Here is a 13,629-nt window from a genome sequence, read left to right on the forward strand (position 1 = left end):
TAGGAGCTTATATTCAGATCACTTTAACTTTTCAAACTTCAGTGACCAGATCTTGTAATAGTTGTCTCCCCCACCGAGGGAGCTCCCAGCCCCACTTCACAGGCTGTCAGAGAACCAGGGAGCCATGAAAAACATCTGCCAAGTGTGGCACGCAGGAGAGTGCACTTATTATCAACCTTCCAGATCAAAGTGACAGCCACCAGCATAGTCACCAAAGCTAGTTCTTTTTTTTTTTTTTTAAGGTTTTATTTATTTATTTGACAGAGAGAGACAGCAGAGAGGGAGAAGCAGGCCTCCTACTGAGCAGGGAGCCCAATGCGGGGCTCGATCCCAGGACCCTGGGATCATGACCTGAGCCGGAGGCAAATGCTTAATGACTGAGCCCCCCAGGTGCCCCCAAATCTAGTTCCTGAGCAACTTTCTAAGATGTGAGTTTGATTTTATGATTTTATCCCATTTGAGCTAATTCTATTTATTTATTTATTTTTTTAAGATTTATTTATGAGCGAGAGAGAGAGAGAGAGAGAGAGTGCATGCACAGGGCATGGGGGTGCAGAGGGAAAGAATCTCAAACAGACTCTCTGCTGAGTGCAGAACTCGATCTCACAACCCTGACATCACGACCAGAGCTGAAACTGAGTCAACTGACTGGGCCACCCAGACACCCCTTATTTATTTATTTATTTATTTATTTTTTTTAAGGATTTTAAGTAATTTCCACACTCAGTGTGGGGCTTGAACTCACGACCCTGAGATCAAGCGTCATGCTCCATGGACTGAGCCAGCCAGGCACCCCACGCTAATTTTATTCCTAAGCCCTTCCTTCTAAGCACCCTCTTGTAATAGCTAGGATTTTGAGATTGTAACATGAACAACAATAATAATACGATGAAGGCTGTTAGAATCAGGGCAGGTGGCTAAGAGCAGAAGCAGAATCTTATGGAACAAAAAGTTGAGATTTATAACCACTTTAGGAAAGTACGAGCATAATGAATTTAAACTGGCCAAGTTGAATGTGAGACAGGTAAAAACAAGAAGATAGTCATTCATCTCTTTAACAAGAACCCTTCCGTTATACTTCCTGCTGTGTGAATATAAATGTACTGACATAAATCACTTAAGGCAGTCTAGGCAGCAAAGTTTAAGGTGAGTCAACAGAGTTTGCATCCTGGGACAATGCAGCTGGATACTGAGCCATTCCTGCACTCATTTCTCCTTCTGATGTGAACTTGTGTTCCAGATGCTGTTCTAGAGAGAGACGGGAATAAACAGAATTGAAGAGGTCTCTACTCTCTGGGAACACATAGTATGGTAGGGAAAATAAGCAGAACATCAGAGAGACAGTCACATCAAGGCCAACTAAGGGCAATGAAGTCAGCAGAACAGGGTGGTGATGTGGTGAAGCTGGGGTCCTTAGCTCCCAGATCCTGGGTCTCAAGAGTGTGCAAGCCCCATATGAGCTGCAGCGAGGTGCTGCCCCCACAGCAGCTGTGCAGTGATCCTGGGCTCCAGTGTACATGAAGACCGCACTGTGCAATTGGGACACCCTGCCAGAACAGAGTCTCTAGGAAGGCTGAAAATCAGAGTGATTGAAGGAAGTGTTGTTCTTAAGTTGGAAGACACTTTTATTTCTGATTTTATAACTTAAAATATAAAATATGTCTAGCATTGAACTTGTTCGGCCTTGAAATTTCATCATGTCCTGGATAGGAAGTTTGAATTCCTTTAAAAGAAAGAGTGATAAATGTCTTTATAGCGAACATTCTTCATGATATGTTAAAAACAAACATGTTCTGCTTGGCTTCAGAAATATGTAATTACTAACACATATGTACACTAAGAAAGTTCTGTGTAGCTATGACCTAAAATATTAATGGTGTGTCATTTGTGCACATACATACAAAGACTGCTAACCATATTTTTAATTTTCAGATATGGCTTAAGATTATTACAAAAAAGCACTAAAGATATGACAAAGACACATAAAGCCTGGAATTATAAGGAAATAACTATACCAGGAATCAGGCCTGGGTGCCCACCTTGATCTCCAATGATTAGTTTACAGCCATTTTACTTGTCTGGGATCACTTGATTCAATCATAAAATAATGTGTCTGGAACAGATCAGTGGTTTTCAAGGGGTTTGTGGCACACTGGGGTGAAAATGTCCCTGAAGAAGTGCACTCTCCTTCAGTCAGAGCAACTTTGCTACCTTCAGAAAGATTGGCTGCTCCTGCCCTCCCATGCTTTTTCTTAGAACCAATGGACAGGTGCTATCTGATTCACCAACCAAGTTTTAAGATTCACAAAGAACATGCACCTAAGTCCCTGGTCCTTCCCTAACCCTTAGCCCAACTCCCCTTCACTCCTACAACACATGGCCGGAGAGCCTTGGCCTGAGCAAAGGCTTCTCAGGTGCATGGATTACAGCTGCCTGGACACGGCCAGCCTCCCTGTGTGCTGAGCAAGGAAGTCTAGCTGGCACGTCTGCTCCTTCGCAGCTCCACCACAGTGGGGTGGGGCTGCTGTCCTCTTACCAGAAACACCTGGGAGAGCAAGCGGCTGAGGGAGCACAGGTGAGGACACTGTGGCAAGAGTCGGTGGGTGCCACTTGGCAGCACCATGGGGCATGTGGCTGAGCCCGGACTTACTCTGCTTCTTCTGACCGAAGTCCAAAAAGCGGAAAGTCTGGACACCTGAGTGGGCACTGGGCACCTGGTATAGTGGGTGCTACCAACAGAGGTGAGCAAGATCCAACGCCCTCTCTGTGGGCTTGCACTGTCCACTGACCCCACACATCGCCGAGGGAGTCAGCCTCACCAAGTCAAAGTTAATTACTCCTTAAGATGACTGCTTTCATTAACATAGAAAAAAAGAAAAAAATTCCTTTTTTGTAGTGTCTTCGTCTGGCTTTGGTATCAGGGTAATGCTGGCCTTAAAGAATCAATTTGGAAGTTTTCCTTCCTCTTTTATTTTTGTGGAATAGTTTGAGAAGAATAGGTATTAGCTCTTCTTTAAATGTTGGGTAGAATTCACTTGTGAAGCCGTCTGGTCCTGGACTTTTGTTTGTTGTTGGGAGTTTTTTGATTAGTGATTCAATGTCTTTGCTGGTTACTGGTGTGTTCAAATTTCCTATTTCTTCCTGTTTCGGTTTTGGGAGCTTATGTTTCTAGGAATTTATCCATTTCTTCAGGGTTGTCCAATTTGTTGGGAAATAATTTTTCCTAATACTCTCTTATAATCCTTTATATTTCTGTGGTGTCAGCTATTACGTCCCCTCTCCCATTTCTGATTTTATTTGAGTCCTGTCTCCTTTCTTCTTGATGAGACTGGTAAAAGGTTTATCAATTTTGTTTACTTTTTCAAAAAACCAACTGCTGGTTTCATTGATCTGTTCTATTGCTTTTTACTCTGTTTCATTTATTTCTGCTCTAATCTTTATTATTTCTTTCCTTCTACTGGTTTTGGGTTTCGTTCTTTTTCTAGCTCCTTTCCATGTAAGGTTAGTTATCTGAGATTTTTCTTGCTCCTTGAGGTAGGCCTGTATTGCTCTAAACTTCCCTCTTCAAACAGCTTTTCCTGCATCCCAGTGATTCTGGACTGTTGTGTTTTCATTTGTCTCCATGTACTTTTTTGATTTCCTCTTTCATTTCTTGGCTGACCCATTCATTGTTTAGCAGCATGTTATTTAGTCTCCATGTAATTTTCAGACTTTTTCTTTTGATTTCCAGTTTCATAGTGTTGTGATCAGAAAAAAATACATGATATGATTTTAATCTTTTAAAAAAATAATTCACCATGATCAAGTGGGATTTAATCCAGGGATGCAAGGATGCTTCAATATTTGCAAATCAATCAACGTGATACATCACATCAATTAGAGAAAAGATAAAAATCATAGATCATCTCAACAGATGCAGAAAATGCATCTGACAAAGCACAACACCTACTCATGATAAAAAACCCTCAACAGAGGTGCCTGGGTGGCTCACTCAGTTAAGCGTCTGCCTTCAGCTCAGGTCATGATCTCAGGGTCCTGGGATCAAGTCCCGCATGGGGCTCCCTGCTCTGTGGGGAGCCTGCTTCTTCCTCTCCCTCTGTTCCTCCCCCTGCTTGTGCTCTACTCTCTATCTCTCTCAAATAAATAAAATCTTAAAAAAAAAGATCCCTCAACAAAATAGGTTTAGAAGGAACATACTTCAACCTAGTAAGACCATATATGAAAAACCCACAGCAAACATCATACTCAATGGGGAAAAACTAAGAGCTTTCCTTTTAAGGTCAGGAATAAGACAAGGATGTTCAATCTCACTACTCTATTCAACACAGTACTGGAAGTACTAGCCACAGCAATCAGACAAGAAAAAGGAATAAAAGGCATCCAAATTGGTGAGGAAGAAGTAAAACTTACACTATTTGCAGATGACATGAGACTACATATAGAAAACCCTAAAGATTCCATCACAAAACTACTAGAACTGATAAATGAATTCAGTAAAGTCACAGGGTATAAAATTCATATACAGTAATCTTGCATTCCTATACACTAATAATGAAGTAACAGAAAGAGAAATTAAGAAAACAATCCCATTTACAATTGCACCAAAAATAAAATATCTAGGAATAAACTTAACCAAAGAAGTGAAAAACCTGTACTCCAAAATCTATAAAACACTGATGAAAGAAACTAAAGACAACACAAACAAGTGGAAGGATATTCCATGCTCATGGATTGGAAGAACTAATATTGTTAAAATGTCATACTACCCAAACCAATCTACAGATTTACAATCCCTACCAAAATACCGACAGCATTTTTCATAGAACTACGATAATTCTAAAATTTGTATGGAACCACAAAAGATGCCGAATAATGAAAGCAATCTTGAGAAGGAACAAAGCTGGAGGTATCACGATCCCAGATTTTAAGATATACTACAAAGCTGTAGGAATCAAAACAGAAAGAGACACAATGAGGGGCACCTAGGTGGCTCAGTTGGTTAAGCATCCGACTCTTGGTTTCGGCTCAGGTCATGATCTCAGGGTTGAGATCGAGCCCTGTGTCTGGCTCTATCCTGGGTGTGGAGCCTGCTTGGGACTCTCTTTCTCCCTCTCCTGCACACTTGTGCTCACTTTCTCACTCAAAAAAGAAAGAAAGAGACATGTTGATCAATAGTGCAGAATACAGAGCCCAGAAATAAATCCATCCTCATATGGTCAATTAATCTACAACAAAGGAGACAAGAATATATAATGAGGAAAAGGGAGTCTCTTCAACAAATGGTGTTGAGAAAACTGGACAGTTACATAAAAAAGAATGAAACCGGACTTTCTTATCCCATGCACAAAAATAAACACAAAATGGATTGAAAACCTAAATGTGAGACCCAAAACCATAAAACTCCTAGAAGAAAACACAGGCAGTAATTTCTCTGACTTCAATCAAAACGTTTTTCTGGATATGTCTCCTGAGAGAAATTAAAGCAAAACTAAATTACTCGGACAACACCAAAATAAAAAGCTTTTGCACAACAAAGGTAAGCATCAATGAAACAAAAAGGTAACCTACTGAATGGGAGAAGATATTTGCAAATTATGTATCTGATAAGGGATTGATACCTAAAATATATAAAGAACTTACACAACCCAACACCCCAAAAACAAGTAATCCAATCGTAATGGACATTTTTCTAAGGAAGACATACAGATAGCCAACAGACACGTGAAAAGATGCTCAACATTACTAGTCATCAGGGAAATGCAAATCAAAACCCCAATGAGATACCACCTCACACCTGTCAGAATGGCTAAAATCAAGAAGACAAGAGGTAACAAGTGTTAATGAGGATATGGAGAAAAAGGAACCCTTGTGCACTGTTGGTGGGAATGTGAACTGGTGCAGCCACTCTGGAAAACAGTCTGGAGGTACCTAAAAAAATTAAAAATAGAACTACCATATGATCCACTAATTTCACTGTTGGGTATTTACCCAAAGAAAATGAAGACACTAATTTGAAAAGGTATACGCACCCCTATCTTGATTGCAGCGTTATTTACAATAGCCACGATATGCAGCCTACGTGTCCAATAGATGAGTGGGGAAAGAAGATGTGGAGTATACATACAATGGAATGTTACTCAGCCATAGCAAGAATGAAATCCTGCCATTTGCAACGACATAGACAGACCTAAGGGTGAAATAAGCCAGACTAAGACAAATACCAAATGACTTCATTCATATGTAGAATTTAAGAAACAATGAAAGAAAAAAGAGACAAACAAAAAACCAGCCTCTTAAATACAGAGAACAAACTGGTTGCCAGAGGGGAGGTGAGTGAGATGGAGGGTGAGACAGGTGAAGGGGCTCAAGAGTACGTTTATCGTGATGAGCAGTGAATAATGTGCAGAATGTTGAATCAATATACTGTACACTGGAAGCTAATGTCGTATGTTAATTATACTTCAATTAAAAAAATAAAAACATAACAGGGCGCCTGGGCGGCTCAGTCGTTGGACGTCTGCCTTCGGCTCAGGTCATGGTCCCGAGGTCCTGGGATCGAGCCCCGCGTCGGGCTCCCTGCTCAGGGGGAAGCCTGCTTGTCCCTCTCCCACTCCCCTGCTGTGTTCCTGTTCTTGCTGTCTCTGTCTCTGTCAAATAAATAAATAAAATCTTAAAAAAAAAAAAGACAAAAACTACCCGCAGCGCTAGTTGAAATCTGCCTCTGCGCGTACGCATGGACACTACTAAGAGCAGTGAGGTCAGCGTGATTAGCCCACTCACACATGAGAATGTGATTATTCCAATAACCATTCAATAGTATGTAGTATAAACCTTTAAATTCATTGTGGGGGGCGCCTGGGTGGCTGTCGGTTAGGCATCTGACTCTTGATTTCAGCTCAGGTCATGATCTCGGGGTCATGGGATCGAGCCCTGTCGCGGGCTCCACACCAGCAGGTAGTCTGCTGGACATTCTCTCCATCTGACTCTGCCCCTCCCCACGCTTGCATGCTCGCACGTGCTCTCTCGCTCTCTCAAATAAATAAATATTCTTTAAAAAAATTCATTGGGAAGTGCTAATAAATCTTAACACTTGTTTTAAGATAACTTTAGATTTGGTAAGTATGTGAAAATTTAAGCCACAGATGATTAGCTAAAGGATAAACCCCCCAATTTTTACTGGTGGCTCAAAAGTGTAGTATTGTGTGCTGTAGGCAAAAATGGTTTCCCTGAATTGACAAATTCAGGGTAACAAAGAAAGTCTGTGGTATAATATGGGAGGTAATTGGCACTGAATTCAGAGGAGGGAAGAGCATCAGACTTGAGGGACCCTGACATAGGATCTGAGTCAGCAGAGTGGAGGGGATGAGCAGAGGTGAGGAGGGCTCAGGAGACCAGACCTAGCATGAGGAGAAGCGAGGGCACTGTGAGCTCTGAGGGAGGAAGGTCAAGAGAGCAATGGTGTCGGGAAGGGATGGGAGCCAGCACGGCGGGGCTGATCGACCAGCACAGGTGACAGGAGTTAGAGCAGAAACAGGAACGGGTGTGACAGAGACTTGTACAGAAATATGCTGGGGCAGCTGGCTGCCAGCCAAGAGACACAAGAGAAGGGAGCCAGAGAGAACAGCTCATGCCTCAGGGACGATGCAGAGAGGCTGACAGAAAGGGACAATTTGGGAAAGAACATGCTGAATTTGGGGGTTGCCACAGAGTTCAGGCAGGACAATAGTAGAACTGGGAAAAACGGAATCCACAGGGAATCTGAGAGGAGATGGGCAGGGGAGCTGAACCCTAATGGGCGCTGGCTCCTGATGTCAAGGGAGTGAAGGGGCCAAGCCCCCTGCCAGTTTCCATCTGACCATGTGGAGCTTCTGGGGTACAAGACAAGATACGCCTAGAAGCCTGGCCCCCTCTCACCTGGCACTCGGGACAGGTGCCACCACCCTGCTGACGAATCTCGTATCATGAGTTAGGTGTGCACTGATTATTTATTGCACATGTGGTGCTGCGTAGTAGACGGACAGGGGTTATATCATGGTTCTCCAAAAAGGCTGTAAAACTAGAAGAACAGAGACAAGTTGTTTCTTGGATCCCTCCATTCTGAGCACCAAATTGGTGCTAAACTGACTGCTGAACCCAGGTCTGAACTGATCAGCTCATGAGCCCTCCAGCGCTGGTATCAACACTGCTCCTAAACAAAACAGAAAGGAATCTGCAAACTCTGAGGACTTTTAAAGGAAAAGTGAGACATAGAACTGAAAAAGATTTATACAGGGCCCTAAAATTAATAAGGGATAATTTATCTTATTAATATTTCCTGACATGGATATCAGAAAACACAGAGTATGTTATAAACAACTAAGCCGTGCTTTGACAACTGGTAATACTCCGTAACCAACTGATTGTTCTGCATAATAACAACATCGACTATGTTCTCAAAAGCCATCATTTAAATATACCATGAATTACTAGGTTCATGGATGCTGACATAAAAGAAGGAACTGCTCAAATTCTGCTGTTTCAGTGAAACCTCAAAGGGCGGTTAAAACCCTCTCTGACATCTATTCTGCCTCCTTCCCTTATTTAGAAAACAGAAAGTTTCCTCGTAGGAGATATATTTACAGACTGAAGATGACTGAACTATTCTTCTGTCCACAGTTGAATGTAAATTCAGATCCTCAGTCAACTTAAAATTCAAAAACACTAAAAGTGTGCATGAGGGGCGCCTGGGTGGCACAGTGGGTTAAGCGCCCAACTCCTGATTTTGGCTCAGGTCATGATCTCAGGGTCGTGAGACGGAACAGCGCATGGGGCTGGCTCTGTGCTGGGCATGCAGCCTGCTTAAGATTCTCTCTCTCCTCTCCCTCTGCCCCTCTCCTCCCGACTCCCTAAAATGAAACAAAACAAAAAAACACACACATGGAAATAGAAGTTTCTGGACAGCTCTAACCTATACAAGAGGACTCCAGGGTCTGCAAATCCAGAAGCCTATTCAAACATGAGGTCCGTCTCATAGTTAAAAATCAAGAACAAGTATCATGGTTCTGACCTGGAGTCCTTATTAGCTGTGGACCTAGTCATGTTAGACTCTGATTTCCAGTGTCCTCACCCATAAAATTGGGGGGAACACCATCTACCTCCCTGGGCTGCTGGGAAGGTCAAATGAGGAGCCACCCATGACTGTGCTCGGCACAGGGTGGACAAAGGATCAGGTGAGCATCCATTCCTTCACTGATAGGTGTCAGGAAACCTGCAGGCAGGGAGGTTTGGTGACTTGCTCAAGGCTGCCTGGACTCTTAATATGGTAGATATTAATTATTCAAGGTAATTAATTCCTTAGATTGTGAAATATAGTGGGGAAAGGAGTGGGCGTATTGCACAGGCCAGGGGTCAGCAGGACGCTATAGCACGTCCATGGCTCTCCCAAACCTGGAGCCCTTGTTCACACCCTCCGCACAGAGAAGAGTGAAAGCAGGCACACACAGCCAGGGTCTCCATAAACACACAGTGAGTCTGGGATGCAACAGAGTCCAAACTACTCTTCATCACAGACAGGAGTAATTTAGAAGCTGATTTGAAAAAAATCCTGCTTATTTTAAGAAAGAAGAGTAAGTCTTACTTATAAATGTGATTCACTGTGATTACTTATAACACCTAAAATGGAGGAAAAAGTATTTAAAACAGCCAGCCAAACTAGAAGAGTATGTGATCAAGAAAAGTGTCCTGCAGGTAAGATTCTATCTCAGATACCCCAGCAGGGGGTCTGCAGGGATACAGTCCATCTGCGAGCAAGCCTTGGCCCGCCCGTCCTGCAGCCGGGCACGGCAGGCCACATGGTCCCCCGGGGGAGCTCAAGCATTTCGTGGCTGTCCCTGAAGGCCACCGTCAACAGGGCAGTCATGTGTTAGCACACGTCGGAGCCTGTGCGCCTGAATGCTTCAGCATGTTACTCACATGTCTCTAACATATTACTCACATGTCTCTGCCCTGACGTGCCAAACAGGAACGGTCGAGACCGTGAGCCATGCTGGAATTTGGTCTGTCACACACTGTTATTTGCAAAGAAGCAAATGCTTCTAACTCTGTAAATAGGCCTCAGTGATCACACAACTGAAAATTAAAGGCACGACTATTTCTTCTTTGAAGTTACATTTCTTTCTACATGAAAGTGGATACAATCAAAACTTAGAGTCGAGCATATTTTTTCCTTTACACAAAATGTGAAGAATGTGAATCCACACAAGGGAAAGCAGATTGCATTAAAAATAACATGTGATTGCACTAAACACGTCTTAGTTTGGAACAGAAAAGGAATGCATCATGCTATTGAAATGTCATGGTGTGTTTCTAAGTAACAGAGTCTCTGTGGTCAAATAAACTTACATTAAACTATCAATTGATAGAAGCAAAACTTTTTACAAGAATCTGCTAAAGGTTGATTTGTTTGACATACGTTGAGAATTACATTCAAAATTACCAAATTTATACTGTCTGAAATGCTAATTCTAGGGCAGTAGTTCTTAACTATGTGAAGGACGGACCCCTGTGAGGTATGAGTGGAGCTGTGATAAGCCCTCCATGAAGACAAACACATCTACTAAGACTTCACATGTAACCAGAGGCTCATAAAGCCTCTCAATCCTCTGGGGATTCACGCACCCTGGTTAGGAAAACCTGCGTAGGGGAACAGCCTACTTAACTTAAAATTTTACATGTAAATATTTCACCAGAGGTAAGGATAAATCAGTTAAAATTAAGGCAAACTGCCTTTTCCCCTCCACAGTTATTTAGCAATATTTTTAAGGCCAAAGACAAGTTGAAAGAACGATACAATGACCACCTCTATACTCTTCACCTGCATTCACCAATTTACACTGTTTTGTCTGTTCATTTTACCTCTTTCCTCCTCCCAAGTCCACGTCTATACACACATAAGAAATTGCAAGGGACAGGCTGGACCATCCGAATGCAAGCTGCAGATGTCTTAAGACTGTCACCCAGAACCAGAGGAGGAAACTCTGAGAACACGGATAGCTCCTGATGTGACCACGGGGCCACGATCCCAATCACTCACATCAGCAAACCCAGGACTGTGTCACCACCGCCCATGCTGAGCTCCCCACTGTCCAACCATGCCCTCAGGGGCTGTGTGTGTGATGCAGAGTTTAACACACAGACCCTCCAGTCTCCTGGGAGTGACCTACGATGGTCACCCCTGCCCAGGGTAGTCTCAGCCCTTCGCTGCTCTGAAGGGTCCCAGCCAGCTCTCTTGTAAAATGCCCCCTGTTTACATTTGTCTGATTGGACGCAGATAAAACATGTCTGACAGGAGTACCACACAGGTGATGTTGGGCAGGCCCATTACTAGTGATTCTGAGACATTTGGTTGAGGTGGTACCATCTTTCCCTGGTAATTAGAAACAGTCTGTAAGGTAAGACTTTGGGTCTGTGTGAATATTGCCATCCAGTGACCCTCCACATAGTGGTCTGCGCTTCCATTGACTATCTTTGCCTAAATCAGTTAGCACACTGGAGGGGTCCCAGCAGGTGACTGTCTGGTTCTGGCTCCTTCTGTCCTGATCAGCCGGCATTCTTCTATAGGAAAAGCGCTGTCCCACTGACTCTCTTTTCCCTGTTTTGTAATAACATTTGCATCTGACATGCAATAATCCATGGCTACCCTTGTGCTCTGTAGGGTGCTCACACTGTCCCTTCATGCTGGCTTCCACACTCCGTCCACATGTCCGCAGTAAACTCTGTGCACTCTGATGCTGGCTGGTATGAGATGTTTCAGGCACATCTTATGCCTTCCCTGGCCCCAACCTGTTACTCGTCATTTCCCCCAGGAGACTTGGTCCTTCCAGTGGGAAATGGTCCTTAGAAACACACATGTGGAAGTCAGATGCATGAGCATTCAGGTCTTCTCAATGGAAAGAGCTAGAAAGTTTATTCGAAGGAAAACTATTACTCGTGCCCCTTCCTCAAAGCAAACTGACTTTTCAGACATTGTTTAAAAGATCTGACACCCACACAATATTATAAACTTATTGCAATAAGTCCTTCAATATCCATAAATTCAACTCAGTTCATTTTAAATGACAATTCATGTCATTAACTCATTTTCAGAGCAAACCCTCCAAGGGCCTGAGGGCACAGGGGGTAGGGGAGGGAGAGCAGCCGGGAACCAGGGACCAGGAACCTGCAGGAAGGAGGCTGCTGCCACCAGGTCAGCCAATGGCTGGAACTGCACAGGACGTCAGGGCCAGCTTTGTCAGATTGGTTTTTTAAGATATGCTATAAATTTGGACTTTGACATAAAATTTCCTGTTTTTTAAAAAGACCATATGCTCCAAACAAAACACATCTGCAGGCTGAATATTGTGCACACGTCATAACCTGCAGTGTAAGTAATTAACCCTAAACCACAGAACCCTGTCCATCCTGAGCGTAACCCCTATGCAACCTCCAGGTGATACAGGAAGAGCATACAGTTTACATCCTCAGGTTTGATGGCCCAGAACTTTCCTAAAATCATACTTGCAAGGCCAGCCCCCTCACACCCCTCAGGGCTTCTCCCACAGCTCTTTCTTGCTTTTCCTCACAGCACTTACACCGTTTTGTGGAATGAGCAATTGACCACACAATTCCTTGTAGCGACCGCGAGACATGCTATACAATCCACTCCAATGCACTCAGAAGGCAGGGGCACAGAAGGCACAGAAGCGCCAGAAGCCGCTGGAAAGACATCACACAACTCAGCCTCCTGGTGATTCCTGAGCTTTGAAAGGCGTCTCTTGAGGCCACAGACACCCTCCTCCCCACCTACTTCATTCCTAATTTGTAGGAGATGATTCCCAAGGGCCTTTCCAGTTCTCCTTTGTTTGGACCAATCGCTGCTCCCCATTTCTACACTAGGAGGTCAGGAAGGAGTCTGAGAAATTATATGCAAGGGTTCCCGCGTCGGGCTCCCTGCTCCGCGGGAAGCCTGCTTCTCCCTCTCCCACTCCCCCTGCTTGTGTTCTCTCTCTCGCTGTCTCTCTCTGTGTCAAATAAATAAATAAAATCTTAAAAAAAAAAAAATTCTCCAGTTTTTAGAGCAAAGCCTAATGAGGGAAAAACAAAACAATAAAGATAACAAACCAATGTGTAGAGAAAAAGTGGGTCCCACCCATAGAATGCCTGGAGGAACCAAAACTGGAAGATTTTCTCCTGAGGATGCTTTAGGGAAGAGGAGGCATATGGCTGTGTCTGGAATGACAACAGCAAGGATGGGGAGAAAACCTGCATTATCTTTCCACGAGGCGCGTATGCACGCGGGCCTTCTCTGCAGAGCTGTGGGAGGGGTCCGGGCCCTGAGTCTGCAGAACAGGGCAAATAAGCCAAATATATAACCATCCCCTGGCACTACTCCTGGGCCTCCTTTCCCCAGGCTTTCGACCAAAGATCAAAGCAAGGTGCAGAAGGAAGCCAGGGCAGGGGGCTCGCAGTGGAGAGAGGTGGCAGAGGCCGTAATACACCCTTAGCAAAGCAATCTCCCGGGAGGTCCTCTGGCTCTCTAGGCCAGGAGGCAGAGACGGAGGTGGGAGCGCATGTCCCACTGACAGGAGGAGCTAACCCTCAGCCCCAGCTGGG

The 13,629-nt window shown here is 43.9% G+C and overlaps 1 protein-coding gene across 3 annotated transcripts in view; it reads right to left on the reverse strand.

Moving 5' to 3' along the window:
- Positions 1-13,629, reverse strand: part of CENPP (centromere protein P) — a 229,887-nt gene that overhangs the window by 71,861 nt on the left and 144,397 nt on the right. The window lies entirely within an intron of this gene.

Source organism: Callorhinus ursinus, unplaced genomic scaffold (assembly GCF_003265705.2).
Source record: "Callorhinus ursinus isolate GAN/ISIS: 27379988/994484 unplaced genomic scaffold, GSC_fseal_2.0 scaffold28, whole genome shotgun sequence".
In the NCBI taxonomy this organism is placed as follows: domain Eukaryota; kingdom Metazoa; phylum Chordata; class Mammalia; order Carnivora; family Otariidae; genus Callorhinus; species Callorhinus ursinus.